This window comes from Zonotrichia albicollis, chromosome 1 (assembly GCF_047830755.1).
Source record: "Zonotrichia albicollis isolate bZonAlb1 chromosome 1, bZonAlb1.hap1, whole genome shotgun sequence".
NCBI classification, from domain to species: Eukaryota; Metazoa; Chordata; class Aves; order Passeriformes; family Passerellidae; genus Zonotrichia; species Zonotrichia albicollis.
The window spans coordinates 38,776,340-38,803,922 of NC_133819.1; the positions used below are offsets into that span (position 1 = coordinate 38,776,340).

Sequence of the window (27,583 nt, forward strand, 5' to 3'; positions counted from 1 at the left end):
AGGAGCCTTTCCCATCTTGCTGGTAATAAAGTCATGAAGTCTGCCACTATCACAATTGTCTTCAGAAGAAGAAAAGCAGCAAGTGCTAATTAAAGGAGGTGCCACAGTAGGCTGTACATTAAACATCATTCAGAATGAACACTGGAGTGTGAAGGATGGAAAGTTTGCTTCCTTTTTTCAAGACACATAGCTGAAAGTTAAACACTGAATGACCTCTCTGAAACAGTACAATCTGCATCTATTTTCCCAATTTCTGTACAGTAACATCCTCATGAAATGGTAACTTCCTATAGTAACTTCCATGTGAAACATCCTTAAGCCATGCATTAAGAAATTAACTGCAATGTTCAACAGGCTTTTAGCATTTCAACAAGTTAAAAGTTTGTTCTTTCAATGCAGGATCAGCTCCAGTCCAGCAGTGGATTTACTCCTTCTGTCCATACAGACTCGCTGCTGTAATTTGTGAGCAGGATTTGTGTAAGTGCAGGGTGAAGTAGTGAAGCACAGCAATGATCAAAAGGAGTTTCATCTTCTAGGGGTTTATATAAATTCTGGTATACTAGAGGCTACCTATTAGGACTACTCACCTGTATATATATATAGCATGTCTCACCTAAGTCAAAGTGAGAACCTCACCAGTTGTGACAAAGAGAGATCTATCAGTTGGGGCATCTTTCCTGCACGCCCAGTCCCACTTATGCCAGCTTCAAACACCACACCTACCCTAGGCAACATCTTGTACTGCTCATCTCTTCCTTTATTTCGAGTGTTTTTCCCAGCCCAGGGTTCTCTTACTGTAGACACAAGTGTCAGTGTCCTGCTAGATCCACAACCAATGCTGGCTCTTCTTCACAGCTAACTTTCCATTTGGAAATGGAAATATCCATTTCATAAGAACTGTTGTCATGGTCTTCCCAATGATCTTTTCACAAAACTAAGCAGCTGTGCTTTGCTAAAACCTTACTTAGAACTCAAGCTTCCCATGCCTTTGGTATTTCTTGATACTCCTGTCTAGACAGTCTCCTGTTGCTCACTTTCTCTCTGACAGTACTAAACTGGAGCAGGTGCTGCACCTGGGACCTCAGTAGGTCAAAGTAATTATGCACATATTTTTCAGTCATTAGTTAGGGCAATCTACACATTAACTACTCCAGATTATTCTCCCTGAAGTAAGTCTGCTTTCAGTTTATATAAATTGTGCAGCGATCACACTGGAAGAGAAATAAAAGCATCCACTTACGTAGCTCACCTGGAGCAGCTGCTCAGTCTGAAGTCTTGAGGTGACATTTTTCCAAGCTATTATCTTCAGCATATGCACGCATGCAAATGTACACATTTCCCCATTTCAAACCTGATGTCTACATCCATCCTGCATAAGACTGTTAAACTTTCAACAGTTATGCACTTTACTGAGAGCTACCAAAGACAGAAAATGTCAGTGAGCATTTCCGAAAATAAAGCTTAGCTTTGTAAGATCATCGTTTTCAGCTATCTGGAAGCAATCTGGATTTATTTTATTATTGTAATGGACATTTTTGTTATTGTAATAGAGTAGATGTCATTATTGTTCACCAAACAATATATTTAAATGAAATCTTAAACATTATTTTACAGGGCTAATCAACACATCATAGCATCAATTTTCATTCACAGTGCAGAAAAGGTCAGTATGCAAATTGCAATATGCTAAAAATGGATCTGCTCTGAGTAATGCCCAATCAAGTTAGTGAAAGTACATCCTGAAGACAAAGTTTGGCTTTTTGTTTTACCTCTGATATTTTGAATCTGTTCTACAGACTAATGCAGGATTCAAAATGTCAGAGAGAAATATGAGAAATTAAGCAATGTAGAAGTAACATTTTCTGTCATTATGCAGAGTCTATTTATATAGTAGAAATCTTTGCATTACTTCTTCTGTGAAGAAACAAATTTGATTATCCATCGGGTTTTCTGCTTTTAATTTTAATCTTTTTCTATTTAAACTTCTGTAAACTGTAAAATTACTTATTACTTCTATGTATATATTAGATGAACCTTAGAACAACATTACCATAATTTTTTTCTTCTTTTTTTTTATTTAATCAGGGAAGCAATGATAATAATCTTTTAAACTGTTTGAATACACCTATATAATTCTGAAGAGCAGTCTGGTCAGTGTAATCTCAAGCCTTTTGCAGGTGAAAAAGAATTTTGTAAATTTTTTTTTTGTCAGAAATTCTAAAATTTTAACATTTTATAAAACCATAAGTAAAATGATTGAAAGACCAATGACTTCTATGAATACATGATTAGAATATTTTTCTTCTCTTTAAAATCTGAAATCTTCAGATGGATAGGGAGGGAAAAGTAGAAATCATTACGTGCAGTATGCATCCCATACTTCATGTGCAAGTTTGTAACCAAGAGAACAATTGAAATATATACAAAATACCAGCAGTTATTTTACCTGGAAAGTACCTGGCAAAGTGGTTAATTTTGCACATTTATGGCCACAATACTGGTGCTTAGTGCCTAACAGGCATAAGTTTTGCTGGGTAAAATTGCTCTGGAATAAATAGAGGATTTGATGGGTACAGCAGTTATATGTACATACATCTGAATCCACACAATCAAAAAGTCCTTTGGGACTAACCCATTCCAGAATAAAACATTATGGAAGACAGGCTTGTTACAGCAAAGTCCCCAGATGAACTATCTTTATTTATTAAGGAGGGCATAAAGCTGTTCACATTTGTAGTTTTTCCCAGCTTAAAATTTCATACAGCCTTCACTCCTTTTACTTTTCAGATATGCTCTCAGTGTTTTCCTTTCTTAATTACTAGTAAGAAACTGCTAGATGCTTCTATCAAAGTGCTACAACATTGGTAGGCATTAGCCTATCTTCACTTGTTCTTCATATTATAGGGTTTTTAGATCATGTCAGAAAAAGATGCATCTGAGAATGGAAAATTCTGTGCTGTTATACATGTTTTAACACTACAGACATGAAAATCTAACAGGTCAGAACAAAGACCACATTACTTGGATGCAGTCCTATGTAGAGTGAAACATGGAGAATATAACATTTTTATCTGTCCCCTTCCTAAAAATTCACAATGTTGTCTTTTGACTTGTGATGCACATTCAGCTGTTACCTTTATAAAAAGTCTATTGGACACCAGCACCTTTTCCCTAAATGGTCATAAGTCCATTGTGATTGCAATTCTTCTCCTTTTAAAAATATTAACATTTATTGTGACTGAATTCCCTTTGCCATCATATTGCTCAGTCACATCCAATACTGTCAAATCCTTGTACAATTCTTCCCAGCTGACTAAAGCACCACCATCAGGCTTTATTACTTCAATATTAACCCATTTTTCTGTATAATGGATTGATGCCTAACAGGATTCCCCCACTGTAAAACTTGATGATTTACTCCCCATTGCTTCCTAACTTTTAACCTGCTACTAATTCACTACAAGAGTTTCCCTTTCAGTGCACAGGAGCTTTAATTCTTTATAAGCCTTCAGGAAAGAACCCTATTAATAACTTCTGGAAATTCAAGTAGATTATTACTGGATCATAATTTTTGTCCAAATCATTGCCTCCCCTGAAGAATTGGGGAGACCTGTGAATTTTGACCTCCTCCTGTCAAGCCAGGCTGTTTAGCCTGCATGATGAACAACACAATCCTAAATTATAATTGACTCCCTGTTGCCATTCACTTCATGCTGAAGTACTGAACTGTAGCTGTGGTTTGAGAGCACTCATCCTGATCAGCTCTCTACACACATGTTACAGTCTGGCTGTCAGACAATTAAAAGTTCTGAATTATGGAAATTGTTTTTACAAGACTGTTATCAGCCATATCCAACTTTTATTTTCTTCTGTTTCTCCAATGCAACAAAAATTAATGGAGTTGTGGGAGAAAGGAGGAAGTTCTTGAAAAGGAGAATGTAGCTTTCCTACAGTTCATTGCTAAGGAAGCCAACAAGCCTAATACCAATGGAGTAGCCCAAATTGGGGGCTTCCTTGCTCAGAAGACACCTTAAAGTTTCAGGGCACAGAGGAGAAATACATCTCCAATGGAAGTCCCTAAGGAAACAGGTGATTTTACTCAGTGCTCCAGCATAATAATAAAGTAATATTGTCATAGTGTACCTGACACTGGAGCAGTAGATATGGGCTGATGATTTAATATTGAGCTTTTACTGCCATGTCTAAAGAATTCTGGCTGTCTGGTAAAGTGGGTAGCAGACACAGGCCAAAGTACAGTTATTCACACCCAGTTTTATGGTTTGTTTTCTCTCGTGTTATGACACGAGACACAAAAAGCACAGCACAAAGGTTTCTGTCTGCTTGAACTGACAAATGTAGGATTCCTAACATAGAAAAAAAACCTATGGTGATATTACCATAAGTATTACCATGCTTATCTTTTGATATAACTATTCAAATATATTTACAGATACAGGTGTATGTACACACAGAAAATAAAATAGAAAAAGATTATGGTTCACTCTAGATAACAATTACAACAAAGTGAAAATGGCTCACTTGCAACATCCTCTATGAAACTATGATATCCTTTTAACTGATTACTTTGTTACAGATTCATTTTCATACAAATGAATTATAAACAAAATATGCTAGTGCTGCTAGGAGGTTTTTTTTTTTCTGTTTTTGTAACTATCATTTTACAATATAATTCTTATTCTCAGTCTTGGTAAAAACACTTGAAGGCAGGCATATAAAAGCCACAGCCACCTTTCCTAAAGATGTTTTCCAAGCAAAATCCAGGTTCCTGTTCCCTGGATTTTAATGTTGGCAGGCAGTTACTTTTCCTGTAACAGGCTGAGCAAGATCCTAAATCCGAAAAAATAACAAGCTCTAAGAATATTCAGGTCTAGAAATGCATGTTCCACTACTAACCTTCAATTGTACATACATTTTAAAAGAAAGTAGAAGCAAGGTTTACACAAATCAAGTACAAAGTTGGAAGCAGAGGGGGAAGGGAAAATCTTCCACAAATTAAACAGCTATGCACTTACAGAATTTTGCACAGAGGTTGCAAATAGGTAGGTAAGAAAACAAAAGAACATGAAAGAGTTGAAAAGTGAAACAATACAAGTTTAAAGAGCCAAGATTAATCATGTCTCCTTTCTTTGAAAAAGAGCATTCCAAAAAGGCAAGGAATCACCAAAATGCAAGGAAGATGCCACAATAAAAAGAATTATTATGTAGCAACAAATACTTAGTGTTTGAAGAGACATCACAAGAAATGCATCACAGCCTTGAAATAGATATTTAATTCCACAGACAATCTTTAGTTTAAATGGATACAAAGAAAAGTGGTTTAGATGTCATTTTCTCTGTTTAACTCACAAAAATAGGCATTTGCTTTACATTTCTTTTTCTGTGGTGACAAATCCAAAAGAAATAGGGTTATGCTTCTTTTATACATCAATGCATACCTTTGTTACATTAACCTGAAATAATTTTTTATCCTAGATCTTTGAGCTGCATACACAAATATCAGAGAGGCAAATATCATAGATAAAAATGAACCTGGTTTAGAAACAGAATTTCTGTCATGATGTACAACAAGGAGAGTTAACTTTTTACTTTCCAAATTAAAAAAAATTAAATTCTGAAACATTCTTTGAAATGTTAATATTTAATTCTTTAATAGCATCCTCAGAGACTTTCCAACTCTCACCTAATTTGAGGGTAATAGGTTACAGCAATTTTTATTGCTGCACTGGACACAATTCTTTTTTTGTGTGCTTTTATGTTATGCCAAAATTGCCTGAGTGCATATGAGTAAGTTTAGGTAGAAGGAGAGGGGTGGTTCGTTGGTTTGGTATTTTTTTAAGAACGCATACACATTTGATGGAATGCTTTTGCTTTCTGCTTTGGTTTTTAACAAGCAACTTTTCTGACCATGCACCATCTCACTATTGTTTCTCTCTGTACCCGCTGCATCTGCTCAGCAGAACATACTGATTTCATTTTTTTCCTGTAAATCACATTGTATTTTGTATGCAAACCTTACACAGAACTAAAAAGAATTTAATGAAATGCCCTCCACAGCCCATCACAGAGCTCAGATCTGCATGTGAGAAGGCAGCAGGGATCTGACCCTGGCTGGGCTCTGCGTTTGCCTCTCCCTGCCCCGTTCTGGCAGAGCAGAGTCCAGCAGAAAACTGCTGGCTTCTTTCAAAAACCTCCCTAAGTGCCACATCTTGAAAAGCATAAAAAGGAGACTTATGCATTTAGAAACTCTGTAGCAGAGCCTGAAAAGCAGCAACAGAGAAAAAGCAAAGAGAGGACTCACCAAGATACATCCTGATGTAGGGGAAGAGTTTTGGTAGCAACCGTCAATAGATTCTGCTTCTCTCCTCTTTTCCTTTCTCAGTCCCCCCACTCCTAATTTCCCCATTTAAGGGAGAAAATAACAAGGCAGAAGAAGCCAAGAGACTTTCATGACATAAACAATAAGGCCTTCCTGTGCCAATATTTCCTTTAAAAACACTTGCCAATAAAGCTCCTGGAGGCCAGCAAGAGAAAGAAACGCCGAAACAGCCATGACATGAACTTGGCATATTTTCTGACTCACTCACTTCCCTTGAGACAATTCCTCCAAGAGAATGTTGAAGGATAATGGGAAAAGAAAATTTCTTCCAGCGAAAAGGACTTCAGCTGCCCGTGCATACAAGACAAGTGCCAATTAACTTTATTTCTGTTTACCTACAGCCTTGCTCACACAGCCACCTCCACTGACATGATTCCTGACTCACAAACTCATGTTTGTACATTCATCTTGCAAGCCTGGTGTCTGAGACAGACAATGAGATTTAAAAAAAAAATAAAATCTGAGAGTCCTTGACTCCAAATAATTTCTGAACAGCAGAGAGAATGATCAATAAATGATAAAGGGCAGCCAAATACTCCACTGCTTCATATATTAAATCCATATTTCCCTTTTCTTTATCCCTGCTATTTATATTTCTTTTATAAATTCTCAGAGCCAGACACACTAGTCTATAAAACATTAAGAAAGCTCATATTCCTTCAGATATCTGTAATGAAAGATTGTCAAGATTATTGTGGCTCATCAACCTATCTCATTTTGAGTAATACCGTGTTTTCAAAAATAAATGGCATGTTAAGAACCAGAAATTAAAATCTCCTTGGAAATCAGCATCTTACACGCACACACATGCATTCACTCACTCACTCATTCCTGGGGTGCAGCTGGCCCCCACCTGTGTCTCACGGGCCGGCACGCAGGGCTTTGGCTGGCTCCCCTCACTCACACCTTCTATCTTCACCTCCAGCGCAGGGGATCTTTCCCAGGAGGCTGGAGCTGAGTGGAAGCACAGGCAGGAGACGGACCAGCACTGGACTGATGGCAGGGGCAATGGGGATTCTCCTCCACCATGGGGGCACAGTGGCTCCCACTCTTCCAAGGGCAGGGGCAGGCTGGCAAAACCTGTGTCTGGCCAGACTCTGCTCCAGGGCTGCCACTCCACTGCACTCCCCTCTAATGCCAGACTGGGCAGAAAACCCACATCCAAGCCAGATCCAGCAGAAATTGTTGTTGTTTTGGGGGCTGTTTGATTACCAGTCCCAGTATTGTAGTGTGGGGACCCCACCTCTCCCTTCCACATGTACCTGAGTCAGGGCACCAAGCAGGGACCCACTGCCCACACCTCTCCAGGGACCTTGCACCCTGTCACTGCGTGAGCTCGTGCTCACTCTCTGTTTCTAGGAAGGCAGAGGAACTGCCAAGAGCTCCTTGCTCAGCTAAGGGCTCTCATTGTTGCTGGGGTTTCTTTGGTTTCGCATTCAACTCCTTAGATTAGCATCAGAGTATCACATATCAAAATAACCACTAGTGAGGATTTGCTGGCCTTCTCAGAAGAGGGTTCACCATACCTGCAGCTGCATAATTTTACTGTAATGTAGTCTGATATCATGCAGCCCTGGTTTCTACTCTACTAACCTGCTTGCTGCTTTAGCACTTGGGCTTATGCCACACTTGCCAAGTCTCCAGACTCTCCTCAAAGACCCCTCCTACCCCTGAAGATGCTCAGCAATTTCAGTGCTATCAGTGTCACCATAATGGTCATATTTGGGTTTTTTCCGAATTTTAGTAAATTTTGGGGCATTCCTAGTTAGTATGGCTCTGCTGGTAAAATGTATAAATGGTATGGGACGCTATAGTGGATACAATCTACACTAGGAATTACTTACTAGCTCACCTTTACTCCACCATGACTGCTGGGCATCCTGTCAAGTCCCACACACACACTCCATTTGATTCTTTTTTCTTAAGCATCTTTTTCTGCCCCCTTCCAAAGCTAACACTGGTTTGTTTTTAGGTTTGTTTTCAGCAAAACCAGAGAACGTATGTATTTTTTTGTAACACCACTGGGGCAAGCCATCTGTGGTTGGCTGGCAAACTCCAAAATTCAGGGCTGGGGCAGAAATATTTAGGAGTCAAAAAAAGCTGACTTGCTCAAGAAATTAAAGCCCTTCTGACAATCTTCCAGAGAGCCCCTGAGGAAAAGGGAGGGAACCAGAGAGAGACTCAAGGAAAATGGATAGGAGCCCAGCGTTGAGATTCATGCCAGAATGGTTCCTGGCCAAGAAGGAAGGCTGGCAAGTAGACAAATACAGGCTTTCATAGGCAGCATTGTAAACAAGACATTAAAAATATTAATCCATTTAGATTTCAAGCACCGAGATGAGATTTACTTAAGAAGCAGAATTATGCTGGTAATGGCTCCTCAAACATTTCAGCTGAATGTCAAAATTTTTGCTCAACTGTATCAAGTGAAAATACAAGGAGCTGTTGACACTACAATATTCAAACATTCAATCGTACGGCCAGGCTGGAAAAACACAGAGAAAAGCAAAGGAATGCAGAAACTCAAGCCCTCTCAAGGAAATTGCATTCACAAATTATTTTTACCTTCATTTTGACACCAAAATAATAAATTGAAAGGGTGAAATAATTTTCTAAAACCAAACTTCTTTTCAGAAATCTTTTCAAATCAAACATAAATTACTTCTACCAAAATACTTTGTTTCCAGGTAGACACAGTCATATAGAGCAGGATGCCTTTTGTGTGAAAGAAAGTTTAAGTAAACTTTGAACACCTAGACTTTAAAAAAGTTTCTTCTCTCCTGAAGGAATCAGCATGTCTCCCCTTTTCCCTATAGAAAACATACACTTACTCTAAATGATTGACTAAATGATTTAATTCTCTTTTTAAATGTGCTGGATAAGTAATTTCTCACCAAAGCCAACAGGTGCTCAGGAAAGCTGAAGTACAGAAATACACGTGCTTTATTGGTGGACGTGGGAAGTGTCATGTCACTTTAAGCCTGTCACCACCAGGAGATTTACAAATCTTCTTCTGCAGACTGGTGAGCAGGGCTAAGCATGACAGGGGAGGCCCACAGGGAAGATCAAGTGCCTTAAACAATGAGAAAAATATAAGCTGCAATTATGGGATTCAGTAACCCAGTCAGGAATCAAAAGATTCCTGTATTGGGTTAAAGAAAAGACAGATATTTGTTGAATTAATGAGGTTGATTCTGCACATAAGTCCATGTGCTCAGTCTGCTCAAGAGAAGTCTTTTTCCCCCCTCTCAGTAGGACCAACAATAATTGTAAAATGTGAGGCACGAAGGAACTGAGGTATCTCCATTCAAAGCACTGAGAGCATTCCAAGGAAGAGATTCATATTCTCCATTACCTTTGGACATTTAAAAAACCACTCACATTAACTTAGAGGAGAGGACAGGACAGAAAGCGTTCCATCTCTTGCAACCTAGGATACCGTACATTTATCAGAATTATTTCTTATAAGGGTCTTTAAAAAAAGAAAAAAAAATTAAAAGGTTAAAAAAACCCAAAAAACCCCAACAAATCTAACAAAAAAAAAAAACCAACCAACCAAACAAACAAAAACAAACAAACAAAAAAACCAACAAAAACCAAATGAAAAACCAAACAAAAAAAAACAAAGAAAAAAACAAAAAAAAAAAAGACAAAACAAAGCAAAACAAAAACAACAAAAAATTCCCCACTAAACTCTTTCTTATATGCGTAAAATAAAATAACTCATAAAATTATCTTAAGATCTCCACAGTATCTGAAATGGAAGATCAGAGCAAAGGAAAACCTCAAAACAGAGTTAAACAAGGGACAACTTCATTCTGCTTAAGAGTGAAAAAAATAGATTAAAGTTTAACGAATCTTCAATTTTATAACAGTTTAAACATTTAAATGCAAATTAAAGTAGCAACACATGAATTATAGAAATTCTGTAGCACTCCTATATTATGAATCATACTATGAAATTTGCTTTCTGCACTCTCAGTGGAAACAGAATGAAATACTGGCATCTCAGGGATTTTGAAATTATATACAAGCAGCACATTTAATAGCCTCAATTTTAATAAGTTAGCATTCTATCTGAGATGCATATTCTAAAATGTTCTAGCTGAAGGTATTCTTATGCAAGCTATTTGCCTATCACATACCACAACTGGTGTAACTTCACCATCCAGGGAGGCATTTCCATCCCTCGGAAGGAGAAGCCATTAGGGAAACGCTGCTTGGCAAACAGTGGCTCGCACACTGCAGCTGCAACATTATCCTGGCTTTCCTACATATTAGGCACAGGACTATGTTCAAAGTAAACATGCGGTCATAATTAAATAATAATTATGACTAACATTTGTGTAACACCATTCATCCAAATAGTTCAAAGCACTAGGTAAATGTGTAAACAAAAGGTCTAATCCTGCACCCTTTACTCACATAATGCCGTGCATCAAACGGGCTGTGTAGATCTTGTCTATGCACAGACCTAATTACTCTCAATTAACTCCATGTGTCAACACTTATCCCAGTGCGTCGTGTTCCTGTTTAGCTTAATTCTCTCACTGCTTACTGCAGGTGAATGTACGGTTTCTACACTCTCACTGACTTAATACCACTTTTACGGACACTTTCTTACATGGATCCCACAAGGCTTTTAAAATATTAATGCAGCCTCACTTCTCCTACACACTTCTAATAGGACAAATATTCTTTTATTAGATGAAGAAGTTCACTTTTTGCTACTACACTTCGGGGACTGACTGTCACATCTGACTTGCAACTGCAAACCCAAGACCTACAGTTGCTATTCTCATACCTTAATCACACAAATAGTCTTCTTCATCCATCATGCTCCAGAGTAAAACCACAGGAAATGGTAAGAACAGGGGAAAATTCTGCAGTTTCTAAAAATAAAATATATCCACAAGCAGACATGCTCAAACCACTTTCATGCATCCATAGTACAAACATTGTCTGTTGCAGAGAACCAATGTTTCTAATGGCTAAAAAAAAAAACAAGGAACAACCTGCTGACAATTTTCTGTCAGTCTGCCTTGATAGTCAAGCAACTGGAGAACAAGGAGAGAGATCAGGAATACCTGAGTCAGATTTCATTTTGGCTCTGCTAAGGACAGTTACTTAAGTGCCTTGCTTCGGCAGCAGTATCTGCAAGTCGAGCCAAATAATCTCTTTCACTTATGGATCTTTTGAAATTCATGAAAATCCCTATGGCTCTTTGAAGACAAATACTATTTACCAGCACCAGCTGTTATTTAGCTTTTAGCATTTTTCATCTTTTATCTTAAATTTTGCATAGAAGAAAGTCACTGTCCTAACCCACTCACACCACAATTTAGTGTATTTTCCTTCCAATTTTAATTCTCCTTTGCAAGACATATACTCAGTTGTAGCTCTTATATGTATTTCACGTAACTTAGGCATAAAACAGAAAATTTTTTTTAGCACCAAACAAAAGCACTGTAAAACATCATCACTGCTGAACTGTCAGCAAACCTTGCACTAGCATGGCAGTAAAATAGGGTGCATTTTTCCTCTTCTAATTTTCAGATGAGTTTAGGCACTTCTCTGATGTGTTAATTTTAAAAAAGTCCAACAAAACAATTCATTGCCTCATCTAAGGACAATGTGGTTGAACCTGAAAATAATCTAGTGTCACAACAGCAATCCCTACTAGAAAAAACAATCCTAACTTGTAGAAGGATTTCTCATTAATTCAGAAAATGCTGCACAGTAGTTAGTTGGTAAAGACAGAGTTGTCCTACAGCTATGCACTCTTAATTCCATATACAGATAGCGTTTGTGGACCCCATAGGAGTGAAAATGTGAATATTAATGGCTTAATCCACAAAATGTTAACATACAGCTCTGTTTTAATAAGCAGTGAAAAGGACACGATTATGTTAAACTGCATTGTCTTCATGTACCAGGCTGGGGATGGAAAGGTTGGCTTCCCCCACCGTTTGCACAAGCAGCATCTGTCAGCAGCACAGACGAGCAGCAGGCTGGTGACTTCTCTCCACCTGTCCAGCCAAGAAAGCAGTAGAGGTGCTGTGCTGTCTCCTGCCAGGACACCCAGAGCAGTGCCTCTGCTCAACAGCACTTCCTCATGTATTTCTGCAGTGCCTAGGACAGGACTGCAGCAGCGTGAGCCAAGCAGTCTCTCTCCCTTCCCATGAATCAGGTCTTGACAGCTGTGCAGGGACCATGGCTAAACATTGAGCCAAGGCAGAGAAACCAAGAGCAGCTCCATTCAAAACTGGGCTGTAGCCTCCTCTATTCCTTATCTGCTGCCCTTCTGTTGGGGTCAAGCCAAAATGAGCCCATAACCCCGCTGGCAAGACCACCTCTGGCACTGCTCCACATCTTCACTTCCAACATGGGCAGACAGCACAGACTCCAGACAGGGAAAGAATCCTGAGGGAAAATGAGTGTCATGCTGCTGGGCACCACAGGGCTGCCTATAAATACAGAGTTTCCCAACACTACCACTTAGCAAATCCTGGAGAATTTGTTCACAGCTGAAAATCGTGCCACACAGGATACAATTCACTGATGCACCACTAAGCACAGCACTGGAACAATTTGAGCAAGGCTTTCACAGGGGCTTCATGTGGCACTGAATTTTGGCCAGGAGAGCTAAGAAACTATCTGAAGTGAAAATGAGTAGTACATTAAAGGAAAGCACACAGGACAAACAGGCTTGGTAGTTTGGATTTCCAGAGCTGCTTATGTGCGAAAACCAATTATCAGATTTGACACAATGGCAGGCTAGCCCATGCTTTTAATTCCCTTGCAGTGGGGACTGCCATTTGCTTGCAAAGCTCTTATGTTTAATGTTAGAAATACAAAATCAGCTCTGCTTGAGATACAAGGTATGATAGTCAAAACAGACAGAAAAAGGTAGCATTATGGTAGGTTATAAACTGCAGTATCTCAGACTGTTCCTGTTAGGAAAAGCAACAGCTCCAGAGAATAATAACCATCTCAGGCATCTTAGCTGAATGCCCATGAGTCACTATTGCCTATAAGTGCATCTAGAGAAGATAAAAAAAGTTCAGGGGCAAAAAGCAAGTAAAAACCTTTTCTGAATCTAATTAGGACAAATGAAAAGTACAAACTCTTATTTCTCCTTAGTTTTTAAGACAGTCACTTCTTGTTTCTGTAACTGACTCTCACTATCACTTCCATCATTTATTTATCACATGACTCACAAACACACACTGGTACTATCCAGGTTTATCATACCACTGATTTTAAAATTTCATACACTACTATTTTAGGTCTCTTGCATCCCAGAAGATGTAATACTCCAAATCTCTGCAAGCACAACATGAACATCCCCATGGTAGTTCTTTCTGAGATGGAGGTAAATACAACACACAGTAAATATGCAACTAACACCAAAACAGTTCTTCAGATCTGACCAAAGCACTGCTTGCATTCAACATCAAACAGGTAGAAGGCATTCTTTTATGAGAGGTGACATTTCTGGGTGTAAAGCACAGAACAGCTACCATGGCGATCCTTTTGTTAGTCTAATTTCACTGGCTCTGATAGATTCTCTCTGGGGCGAATGGAAAATGATTACAGCAAATTCTTCAGGTCTTACATCTGAGCATAGCATGTTCTATGCTCTTCTTAAAGTAAATTTGGAAGAAGAACTTTATTCTGGGGTGCAGCAAGAAATCAAGAAAGAAAGAAATCCACCAGCATCCTCAGGAAATTCCTACATCATTAGGGTGCAGCAGAGGCCATTGTCCATAAGGGAGTGGCAATTCTTGGCTATTTGTCTTTGAAATGCTGCATACCATGACACCTCAAACCCCCACACTGAAAACTTTCATGAAGAACAATCTGATCAGCCTTTTTCATTGGATGAGCGTACTTCAATTTGAAGCTAATTAAAAAGCTTACCTGCCATTGAAATATCCCTTTCTTTATGAAAATGTATGTAATCTAAAAAGGAAGCCTGCAAATTAGCCCCATTTTTAAAATTGAATATAAAATGTAAGATTTCCTACCTTATACCTTCATCACCTTCTAATAAATGCCATGCAGCTGTGGGAGGGCATTTTCAGAAGGGAGGAAAGTCCTAGGAAACAAAATGCTTTTAGTAGAATTCTGAATGGTTTCATTGAGTATTTTTAGCCTGGCCTCTTCAGAAGCTCTGCAAACATTTGCAAAACTCTAAAACAGTGCCAGGGTTATGTCACTATCTTTGGTACAAATAATTTGTTAGGAACTACTTTGTTCTGGCACAAGGATATAGCAAGAGAGGATGCGTGAACTGGCTTGTTTTCCTTTGGATTAATGTTGTTTGTCAACTGAAGGCTGTCTTTATGTGGAAAGAGCAAGGTGCCAAGAAGCACATTTCACCATGCCAAAATTAAAGGGAGGAGCTCAGAAACAGTCTTTTATTACCTAATTAGTTTTATCAAATGACACAGATCAACTGACAGGAGATAACTAATAGGAAAAAGGGGTCTAATGAGAAAGTAAGTTATCAGCTGGATGCTCTCCAGAAAACAATTATCTCCCTAGGTAAACAAGAACTACTGTTGGGAGGTCAGGCACAAAACGCAAGGAGTGGAGGTCTCCTCAGGATACCAGCCCTTGGTGGAGTTGAAATGGGTGAAAAAGTAGTGGGATAAACTACTCTGAGAAAAAGGAATGACTTGTTATTAAAGAAACGAGTATCTCCAGATAAAATTATTCCTATCTGGCCTACACATATCCCACCAGTTGTTTTTTTGTGAAACACAAATCAAGTACAGCCTGCTAGATTAATATCCTTATTCAAAATTAAAATTGGGAATACAATAGGAACAGCCATGTTCACCTACTCATGCACAAATTACCAGAATAAGTTTTTAATAGCTTACGGGGAAAATGGCAGTTCACAGATCTTCTTTTATCTTGATTGCCCCCTAAGACTAGAAAGGATTATCACAAAAAGAAATACAAAATTTTAGATTATATTCTGCTTTATCCATTGGTAACCAAATGTACCAGACATACTTACATTTCTTTCCATTACTTTCCCAATTGCATGAACTAAACTGGCTATTCAAACTCATGTGGCTCCCATTCAGATTACATCAACTTTTAATTCTTAATGTAAACCATACTTTCATGTTTCCCATTATTATTTGCTTATCTGGTATATACCTAAAATATGCAAAACCTATCCAATATTCTAGCTAGAAAAGTAACACCAGACACATATAACAGCACAAAGACATTTAAGAAGCCTTGCTAAAAAAAATACAATCTAAAAATGAGAATTTAATTGATTAAAGACTTGTGCCCCCCAGCAGCTTGAAGGGAAGCAACATTGATTTTTATGAACATTCCTTGAGAATTTTAAGTGATGCAATGGGGGACTTTTATTACGCTATTCTTTCTCTTCCTCTTCCCCCTCATCCATCACCAGTTAATTTGAAAACAGACAGGGCAAAGAATTTATGGGAAAATGCTCTGTCTCTTGGGATCACCAGTTCTACCTTTACTGCAGAGCTGTGGAGACCACAGGAGAGTCTCATATATACTTATTGTATGCTTCAGCAAGGACTGCTGGATGCAGAACTATGAAAGGAACCCAAAAATCAGTCCCTCTAAATGGAAATAACAACCACTGCCATCCCAGAGCTATGTCAAGAGTGGGCAAAAGGTGTTAATGAGGACTTGGCACGTCCTGGGCAGGGCTGAGCAGCACTGCTGGGAAAGAGCAGTCCTGTTAGCATGCCTTTCCCTGCCTGGAAACGCTGAGTTACAGGACAAGTCCCAGCTCACACAGCTCGGTGACCCTGCATGCAACTGAGAGCACCTGCAGGGACAGAGGCTTCAGCCTAGACTTGTAGCGCTGATCCAGGCTGTCATGACCTATTCCTGCACATTCCCATCATTCCTGCGTATGGAATGGGTATCACCATTCCTCTGTGTCTCAGTGGACTTAGTAGGGTTTTGGATCTGGGGACTCTACAGTAAGATAGCCCAAAAAAATAAAAGAGAAGAGAAAGAGCACATCACAGGAATGCAAATCAGTGACCTCATGCAGGTACAAATAGAAAGCAGATTTAGTTGAGGAATAAAATAAGCAGCAAGTGAACTTATTTCATCTGCCATGCACCTTTAAAGCCCTGAAAGAAAAGACTCTAAGATTCATAGCCTTCACGAGATTCCAAGTGAGTCCACAAAGAGTGGGGACTCTCTGCCAAAACCAGCCAGTCTTCACTTTCCTCCAGAGTCAGTCCTTGGCTGGCAAACCCCAACCACTGTGATATCCAGGCCTGCATATGGATGAGGTCACTGACCATGATCAGCACATGAGCACGTGTGAGGCAGATCTCCACACACATGAGAGCCAGCTTTTCCCCTAACGTGTGATCCTTCATTCCCACAGAACAGAGAAATACCACTGTGCTCTCTTTTTTTCTCTCCCTGCCCCACTACTGCCACTTTCTTATTACTTTTTCCATTATTTCCATTTACTCTGGAACTGACTGCAAGGCATGGTGCCATTTTAAAATCCTCCTTGGCTCTGCTCACCTTCAAAAGACTGAAAGAGTAGGTAAAACTGGCCAAGCCATGACAGAAAGCATGATGCCTTAGGTTTTAGCTTTTATATTTTTCAGATTCTGTACTGCTTTAGCGTGCAGTTCTTAGCTTCATATTAGGGGTTGGAAGCTCTGTTCACAGAGCAGCTAGACAAAACAATTCCTTTTCTAACTTGGGACCAGGGACAAATGATCCAAATTTCAGGCCCAAGAGCATAAACAATGTGGACTGAAGAGAGAAAAACAAGAAGGATGGGACTTCATAACCTAAAGCTACAAGTTGACAATTAACTCCAATATGCTGATGGACCAGAACTTATAAAAGTGAGAGAACTCATGACCAGTCATTCATTTTGTGACTTTTTTGGGGTTATCTTGGGTGTAGCCCTGGGTGGGCTCTTGCACTGCCCAAGGTGCATTCATTGAGGCCTTTTAATAAATCCCTACTTTATTCTTTAGCTCAGTCTAGCCTCTGTTCTAGGTCAGCCTTCACAAGACATCAGTTCCGGCAGAACCAGAAAAGTAACCACTGCCACACTCACCATTAGCACTGGAGAGTCAGTCAGCCACCTTCTTCCAGAAGAACTTGCCTGAGCAACAAATTACCATTTTAACTGCACGTTCTCTCTCTCACAAAAGGTTTCCAGCAGATTTTGATCATATGTCCTGTGTTAAAGACACTGGATTTCCAAAATCTTTGCTTACTTTTTTTCTTCTAACCCTTTCCCTCCTGTGTACCTTAAGCAACAAGCATCTATCTACCGGAGAACTAAGTAGCAGAGATTCCTGGACTCAAATTCCTAACTCCAACTTTTCAATGCTGGGCAATGATTTTCTGGGTTCAGTTAGGCCACTTAAATTTATACAGTTCTACCTACAAGGTAGAGATTGTGAGAAGACTCCTCCCACCAATGGGTGTAAATCCCAGGATACAGCTCAGTGCTCCCTGAGATCTTCATTCCTCCACGCCTACAGCATTCCTGCAGACAGCTTCTCTGAAAATTATAAGCTTTAAGGCAATGTTCTCTGCACACCACCTTCCTTCTCCATGTCTCCCTGGTAAGTTTCAACCTTCCTGCCCCAACATCCCTTACATCAGACTTGTTCTGGTGGCACAGTGTGAGCCCATCAAAACAAACAAGCTGAAGGAAAGGTGTTCATGCTTGCTGCTGATTTTCCACAGGACACTAGCATTTTCCATCTGGTCCTAGGAGTACTCAGCCTAGATGCACTGCATTGCCTGCCTGCAGTCACAGCAAACAGTGAGACTTCTCCACACATGCAGAGTTGGTTTGGGAAGCATGAATACAGGGGGGAAAAAATTATTATCAGGAATGTGGGCAGGACAGGCCATCCAAATAAAAAAAGCCTCACTTGACCAGATCACTGACCTTGCCCAGGAATGCAGGTAGTGCACACAGGAAGAAAGTTTTCTGTGCTACTCGAGCTGCAGTTAACACCCAGATTTGTAAGCTGTTTTCCACAAGGAGAAGCTGTGTGTAAGGCCAGAAGGCAATAAATCATGCTGCATTATGGATCAGCTTGTTGTTTAGGACACACACATGCAGAAATATCAAAGGCTTTTTGAAATTAACAGTGAGTAATTATGTGAGGCAAATGTAATGAAAACACAACAGAGTCTCTTAGCTAGGGGTAGAGAATATTCAGCCAAAGGCTTCCTCTGACTCCCACTGCGAACAACACTATGAAATATGTATGGAAATAAACAAAATGATGTATTAGGAGAATGAAGACTCAAGGCTTTGCACTAACTTATTGTTTTCCTGAACCATTAATTGCTGGACAGCTTTCTGTGTCACAATAGCATTTCAATTGCTGAGCTTTTATATTATAAATTTACTGTATGTTTTTGAGGATGGACAAAAATTTTATAATTATTTAAAGATGTCTAACAGTAACAATTATAAAGGACAACTGAGCATTTGGTTCTCCATTTGCTGTTATAAAACACAATCTATGCAAACAGATGATAAGCAATTAACAGGTCTAACAACACATGCCATTAGCTACCGTCATATTTAGAAAGATTCTTATGCACGTTAAGTGGATTATTTATTTAAGAGATATGCATTTCAGCAGAATACACTGGATGAAACTGTGTGCAAGTTGCACACATGTTGACAAGAAAGTGGTCTTGTGAATTCAATACACACAGGTGGGAGCTGTGACACAGATCATTACTGAGGATTATCCAATGCTTCCTATAAATCTGATTTTCACTTGCTTGATTAATTGTTTGGGCTGAAACTTTCCACATTGGATGCATGGTTCAGGCTATTTTTTTCTTACATTAACCAAAATGGTTCAATTATTTACAAGATAGAAGCCAGGAAAAAAAATACACTGTTTTGCCAAGAGAAAATACTATATTCAAGAATTCAAATATTCCTTTTGTTTTAAATAGTAGAGGATTCCTTTTAGTCAGGGAAGTGGCTCTTGCCAGGCCAGTAAAAATCAGTTCAAATGTGATGACACTCCAAATGTCTGCAAACCTGTGAGAGGTGCTGGACACTGGGTTTAATGCTGGGTTCCCCTGAGGAGCATTATCCTCATGCAAAGAGAGGAAGCTGAGATGCCTTTGCTGCCACTGCTGCTCCTGTGCCACAGCCCAGGAGGGAGGGCAGGCAGCACAGAGAGTGGGACTAGGTTGACCCACACTCCAGCAGGGAAAAACTGCTGGAAAGAGGAGGAGAACTAAGGTATATCTGGCCCATACAGACCAGTTATGCAGAAGAAGAGACTGGGATCCACCAAAGAGATTAAAAAGAAGAGGATTTAGCTGACTGATAATGAGTTTATGATGAATGGAAACAGACAGGGTCATGGGTGGGGTACAGCACTTGACTTTGCAAACTCTGTTTGTTGTGTCTGTGCACTTTATTCACTTAAGCAAGAATAAAATGAATAATAACTTTTTGAGTTGGAAATGTACAACTCAAAGCTAATGTTCTCAGATACAGACTAAAACATGCTACTTCTAAATATTTATGCCACTCCACACAGGTCTCCTGTTACTGAGATTCAAAACATCCCCAAAACTGAAGTCCGAAATAAACCTCTGTTAAAAAGAGGGAAAATATTCCCCTTTTTAACATGCATTTAAAAGCACACCCCTTGTTTCCATGATTAGAAATGTACATATCAAAATGAGAAACATGGTCTGAGGTACCTCTTACAGCAATTAGGTAGATAATTTTACGGAGCTTTTTATGGAAAGATGCCTTTGAAAATCTTCCCTTACAAATCCAGCTATGTACAACCCTGGAGAGTTTGATCCACTGCAGCTGCACCGTGCCAGCACGCCCAGGGTCAGAAAGCAGCTCAAGGACAGGGCAGCCCTGAACTGCTGTCCTCTGTGGGCAAAGAGTGGGATGGGTATTCTGCCTCAGCATGGGAGAATTTTGATGGTTTTCTCTGATTTCTGCTGTGATTTTTGATCAGTAGCCAAGTGTTGGTTAATTATTGGCCTTTATGGTGCTGATTGCTCAACAGAGAGAGGACATTGCATGTGCAACTACACCACAGTCCAGAGCTGAAATGGAACAAAGTAAGGCAGAAAACTTCCTGTGACTGAGGGTTCAAGGTTGTACCCAGTGATTAGTCTTTGAAAGATACAAAGATTTTTTTTCTTTCAATTTTTGGCTCACTTTCTATCTCATTGACGTGTTCTCCTTTCAACAGTGAATTCCACTTCACCTAACTAGCTGGTTATGTGATGAATTAGTCCTAAAGGCAGAAGATGGAGAGGAACACTGGCTGTGCAGTTGCACCCTGCTTTTCTTCCTACCCCCTACAGTATTATTTATTCCCACAGATAGAAGCTTCAATATCCATTTTTATGACAACACTATTTTCATGCATTATGTGCTTATCAATGCCAACTTTCCTTCAGCAAGGAAAATCACCTTCTCCCAGGAGAGACTCTTTGCAATTTCATACCAAGTGTGGCAAGAACTACTCTTAAGTAGTTCTAATTTTAACAGGAGAAAGTACATCTTGTTTTACAAGGACGAGGGAACCATTACACAGTACACCACTACAACCTTTTCAGAATTCAAGCATCTCCTTAGAAGAAAAACAGATCTCATTCTCTGTGAATTATTATTTTCTTATTATTTAAGGACCGAGACATGTTGGGACTTGGCATACCATGCATTTCAGAAGACAAATTCATAAAAGCAAGAGATTCTGAAAACTTAGAACCTTTAATTACTTCCTTCCATCATTTTAATGTAAACTATTAGATAACATTTGAAGAATTTTAATGGTAAAAAGGAGCACAATTGAAAATTCAATTGTGATTGAGGTATTTGTCAAAAACAGATCATCTACTCTCCATTCCTGTTTCTCCATTGCATAAGACTATTTCCTTTAGTGCTGGCTGATGTGGCTTGCACTCCCAATAACACAGCAGAAAAATGGCCTTGATGGACACATAGCTTCTCCTCCCCTTCAGTTCTGGATGTGTTCAGTCTTAATATTAGTCTCTGTGATTATTCCTTCCCTACAAAATTAACTCTAGACATAGTAGAGGAATTACAGAATATAACTTATACAGCAACTTCTTGATTTATATTTGATCTAATTGCTAAACAGCCTACTAGAGACTTGCTAGATCTGGTCCCAAAATTACAGTCAACAAACTATGACAAAATGTGTGTTGGTGCACATAAAGAGAAAAGAATTGCCTCAGAAAAGCAACACAAAGCACCAAGTGAATTGGAAAGAGTCTGTGAAAGGCAGAGGGCATGCACTGTAGCTCTTTCATGCTCTGGTTGGCTTTTGTGAGCTTGATTTATGTATAATTAACCATTTTTTCCCCTGCAAACAATTTCATTCGAAGCTGTGCTATCATTTTTACCCCCCATTCTCCTGCCACAGCCACATAAAACAGTCCAGTTTAACATGATGACAACTGAAACACGCTGCCACAGCAAGAGCCCAAACTTCTATGTTTGCATAAAACCCCACTCTCCTCTCCCTCCTGCTCATCCTATCATCACAAGAATGAAAGAAATTCATAAACTGTAACTCTCATCTCTAATAGAGCCTTGGCCAAAATTCAAGCCTGATAATTAATTACATTCTGTCTCTCCAAATTCCCACACTAGGCTGACTAGGAGAAATAACTCTTCTCTTCCCCGCCTAGACAACAATGTTTTATATGGCTAATGGACAGAGCATTTCACCTCTGACAGAGCTGGGAAATTACCTGGAGAAAAACAAGAGATACCTAACACTTGGATAAGACAACAGCAGCAGATGAAAGCATACTGTAATAAGTTTTTAGTGTATGTCAAACAAAAAGCTAAATCATTGTTCTCCAATTGCACTTTCTCTCAGAGTATAAAAGCACAGATGATCATACAGGACAGGAAGCTGTGAGGAAGGTGTCTGAGTGACTACAGCACAAGCTGAATGATTTGGAATAGGAGGATATTTGAGACAATTCAGATATGGTTATGAAAAGCTGATAAATCAGTAAGGTAGAATACATTTATGCATAGCACTAGACCTCAATAAAATAGAGAAAGCATCCGAACCATTTCAGTGTGAAGAATAAGAAGCATTAATACTATACCATGATCTTAGACAGCCATAAAAAAAATCACTACCTCATGCCACTATTCAATAAATTACCAATATATCAAGAGAAGAAAATAATTATGACACCTGCACTGCACACATAACATAAACCACTCATTGCATGGGGATTGTAATTGGACTTTTCTTCTGAGCTTGACATATGAACACTATAACCTAAAGTAGCACTCTTAAAAGATTTTATTCATTGCATATTTCACATGTGTCTGTAAAGGGCTTAATGAACTTCTTTCCCTGCAGACTTCTTTCTGTTCTGGCACAACAGCGTATGCATCATCAGTGAAAAAAATCACAAGGCAAGGCTGGCATGAACGGTCTTGCTGGTATTGCATGTACTTCATACTGACAAAAAACCAGCGCAATTCTGGAGGCATCATCAATAAAACCTGCATTGTCCTTCCTTGGTCTGGTCTGTCTCATATTTCCTGTCCATCTCCATTCACTGTTTTAAAGTTAATATGCAACTTTGAGGCTGCATCCATACAAGAACAAGACACTAATATATGGTATAAACTACTTTTGCATTGATCATATTACTATGGAGAATGTATGCAGTGGCTGAGCCGAAAGCACGGGACTGTTCTCCATTTACCAGATGATAAAGCAAGTCCCTATTTCTGTTTAGTTGACGTTTCTAAAAACTTTTTAGTTCTAAACCAGAAGCAGAGTAATCTCAATCCAGTTACACTCGAAAGCTGGTGTTGGAATCCCATCCAATTCTTCATTCATTCCACTAATATTCAATCTGTAGGGCATAAACCCTCCAATATTTTAATACAGATAAGGTCCAAGACAATACAAGCATAACACCCATAACATACACTCATGTTCTGATGCATCCCGTGCATGCTCCTGAGATGAAGAGGCCCATGAAGGGAAGAAGAGGGGCAGGCACTGATCTCTTCTCTCTGGTGACCAGTGACAGGACCCAAAGGAATGGCCTGAAGTTGTGTCAGGGGAGGTTTAGGTGGTATAGTAGGAAAAGGCTCCTCACCCAGAGGGTGGTTGGGCACTGGAACCACCCCAGAGAAGTGGTGACAGCACCAAACCTGACAGAGTCCAAGAATGATTTGGACAATGCTGTCTGGCACATGTATGATTCTTGGGCTGGACCTTCCAAGAGTTGGACCTTGTGGACTTGTGGATCTCTTCCAACTCAGCATATTCTGTGATTTTGTGAGATTTGCTGCAAGCAGTTCAGGCACTTAAGCCTTGGAATCCTACTCCCACATCATCACCAATGTACTGGGCAGAAACATAAGAAAACAGCTCAGAATAATTAGTATCATCAATTTTGCACAACAAAACAATCTTGTTCAGCAGCAGAAATGCTGGGTCCTTACATATTGGCTGAGAGAGGCAATAAAAACTCAAATCTCTCTGAGCACAGAAATGATAAGCAGAATGTTTGTGTGAGTGTTTCATTTATTTTTATGTGTTGACTTGGCAGCAAGTACAGAGTTTAACATTAACTCTTAAAAAAAAATTCAATAGTTGTATATCCTGGAACCTTAGATTTCAAACCCACACCCACACTCACCCCCAAAAAACCAAAATAAACCAACCAACCAAAAAACCCCAAAGAAACAAAACCAAAAAAACCCCAACAAATCAACAAAACCCAAATCAGGAACATATACACAAACTTGTACATCACTATTTGATTTAGAATGGATTATCACACAACACTCTTACAAGCATGGTGGTCAACATTATGGTTTTCTTGCTCTCTCCATATTACTTTCATCTAGGGGAGACTTGCAGCACAGAATACAAGAGCTCAAAAAATGCTTTTGTGTCAAAACTAATGGAAAACTTCACAAATCTCAACACTGTAAATCACACTTCCCTCTTCCTCTTGGTCACAAAACATAATTACAGCTGAATCTAAGGACAACACACAAATTGTTCTCACTGTGTTTTGCATGGACATCAAGCCTTTCATCTACATATCCTAACTCTCCTTAGATAATTGAATTTAGGTCTGAAGACCTCCCACAATACTCAGCTAAGAGAACTAGATTAACTGACTATCATTGCATCAAGGGACATAAAAGTTCTTTACTTGAAGTTATATTCCCAGTTTGAAGAGGATTTATATGCCTGCTTTTTCAGACAATGTACTGAACAGCTCCTTCACTCACACCTGGCAGTGCCGAGAGATCCTAAAGGGAATCCATGCTCCTAAACTCATGATGATGAAAATACCCTCAAAATAAAGTGCAAAAGCTGTTAATTCACCAAGCTGCCCTTAGCTCTAGCTGGATATCCTGAGCAGGAGAAAGGGAGGCAACAGGAGCAATATATGCACTTCCCTGAACAAAAGCACTTAGGATCAGTCTCCTCAGGATCAGACCTATTCTCAGAGCTTGTGCAAAGGAAAAGACACCCTAAAGAGGAGAAAAGAATCTGTTACAATCCCATTTGTCAGCTCTCATCCAGGTGGCCTTTTAAGAATCGTGGACTTTTACAGAGTATTTAAAGGAATAAGGGATTGGACTATCATTTGATGAGTTATGGAGGCCACATCAACTCACAGATCCTGAATGTACAGATACAATACAGATATACTTTATGGGTACAGTTAGAGTACATAGATACTCATCTACTGGTCCTGATTGACTGATCCTCAGTTTCAGCACACATGCCAAATCACTGCAGAATCCAGGACTTTCTTCAGCAGTTCTCCCTGCATTTCTGAAATCTTTGCTCACAGATCCTAGCTCTTCCCAGAGCTGTAGGCAACCCTTGAAATCTGTTACACACTTGAGGAACAATGACCAAAGACATCCTTTGGGTCTTAGAAGACCTTTTGCTAACCAGTGAGTGCAATAAAACTGTCTCCCTGCAATGCTTCCTATGCTTAATTCAGTAGCAGTAATCATGGAGGTTATCACATTTGAGCTTAATTTTTTTTTCAGCTGTTAATGAGCTTTACAAAACATTGAAGATCCTCTACCTTTCTCTGAAGGTCATGGGACTCCATGTGAATATGGTGATAATAAGGTCAAGGCATTAATCTGAAATAAGGACTGAGACTTCAAAACTTTGGAAAGAAATGTATAAAAAGAGCCCAAAACATCACAATGCTACTGATGAAATTCATTACAGTAAAATGGCCAGTCTGCTTTTCTAAGATTTCCAGTCCATCTGAGATATTATATGCTGAATCTTAGCAACTTAACTAGCAACAGTCTAATGTAAGTGATATGAGCAGGATTAAAAAGCTTTTTTGGTTTCAAAGAATAGACTGGAACATCATCTGGAAAAGTGACTCTTGGTAATACAAGCCTACTGATGATTTTCATTTACTACATATATTTTTAATGCACATGATTCAGTCCTCCACTTCCTCATTAATTTTATATCCTTTCTCATGGACTGGTTGGTACCACTGTAAAGCAAGAAGAGAATCAGTTTTGCAGATTTTAACTGAAAGGCAGCTAGTAGTAAAATAAAATATTTGAACATCTGGATCAAGAACATCTTGAACAGGAATTTAAAAATGGCTCACACAATAGAGCCATTAAATTACAGAATTACTGAACATTACACACATTACAGAAATGTTGCTTATATTTTGATTTACTGACATGGTAAATTACCAGTTTTGTTCACTGTAAAACATACTTTTCAATTATCTGTTCAGATTTATCAGCATAACTGGATTTATTACACACATGTAGACACCTGTTTTATAAAACCAGCCAACTGTGCCAAAACGACCATGCTGGAATCCTCTGGATCTCATCCAAGAGGAAACGCTGTGAAAGCATCACTGAACCACCCTAAGAACCCTTCAGTTTTATAATGAGGATATCAGCAGCCAAGTAGAAAATAATTTATGAATTGCTAATCTCCTCATCAAAAAGACTAAAGAAAAAATGCTATATTTTTATCATTTGGCCATTACTACACATCATGAAGACCAAGACTAACAATTCTTTCCTTGTGACAAGTGGCTGGTATCTTTGCTGGCAATCTAGTCCTCTTCTACAGCAACATTTAAGTTTTATTTATAATGGAGGAAGAAGTGAAAGGCAAAATGATGAAAATGGAAAACACCCCAAATTTTCATACAAATTTAAAAAAACACAAGGCTCTCCTGACAGAAGGGCTTTTTTTTCCAACTGCCTATTTCCAAGTACCACCCCAACATTATGGGGCATCTCTCCCAGAGACACCCTTCCTTCTAGGGCCACTGCTGGAGGCCAAGGGGGACACCCTCTGTGACATCTCAAGTATCACTGTGCATCAGCGTGTTGGCAGCTGAACCCAGGCATTAATTACACTCCCAAACAAGAGGCTGCAATCAATCAAAGGCACGCTTCATGATTCACTTTGGTGTTGAAAAACCTTCTCTGTCAGGAGTCTCATGGGAGTAGTTAACGACAGTAACCCCTGGGGGATTCCACACATGCCACACCACCAGATTAAAGGATGCTTCCAAAAGGTTTCTGGGACTCTGCCTGCTAAGACATTTGTCTTGATCACTGCTCACTTTGGTGCTGTTGTAAATGGGCTGGCCAGGATCCTTCCAAGTGCAGCAATCCAATAAAATTAATCAAAGTTCTAAAACTGCATCCCGTTTCCTTTTATTTGTTCTGAAACCCATCTGACAGGCAAAGTTTTGATCTAGGTCATCTCTGTGCAGATGGGAACTGCAGATGACAATCCACCAGATAAATTTCAGGTCTTTCCCAGCTCTGAAGTTCAGTTACTCTACAGCCAAGCTCTCACACTAACCCAGAAATTCCTTAAGAAGTTTTCAGCAATTAAGAAGGGTGTGTACATGCAGACAAGTTAATAGTGTTGTCTCCTGGACAAACTAGTTAAAATAGCTCCTCTTCAGATTTGTGACTTTAAATATTTCACCCATATGGTACCATCACCTGTTCCACGTCAGAACTGTTCAGATAGAGAAATACAGCCTTATTGTGGTGTGGTGCATTGGCCTTTGCCACATATTCCAAATTCATCCGGTAATGTCAAAAAA

General features: G+C 39.3%; 1 protein-coding gene across 15 annotated transcripts in view; it reads right to left on the minus strand.

The window, feature by feature from the left end:
- The window catches only part of THRB (thyroid hormone receptor beta), a 163,955-nt gene that overhangs the window by 65,221 nt on the left and 71,151 nt on the right, over positions 1-27,583 (minus strand). For 4 of the 15 annotated variants that reach the window (XM_074538604.1, XM_074538592.1, XM_074538598.1 and 1 more), the window contains one exon: positions 14,428-14,498. The exons of 10 other annotated variants lie outside the window; for them this stretch is intronic. The gene's annotated coding sequence lies outside the window, so the exon portion shown is untranslated. Of the gene's footprint in view, positions 1-6,319; positions 6,612-14,427; positions 14,499-27,583 lie in introns of those variants that run through there. One more of the 15 variants, XM_074538619.1, reaches the window with a different exon arrangement.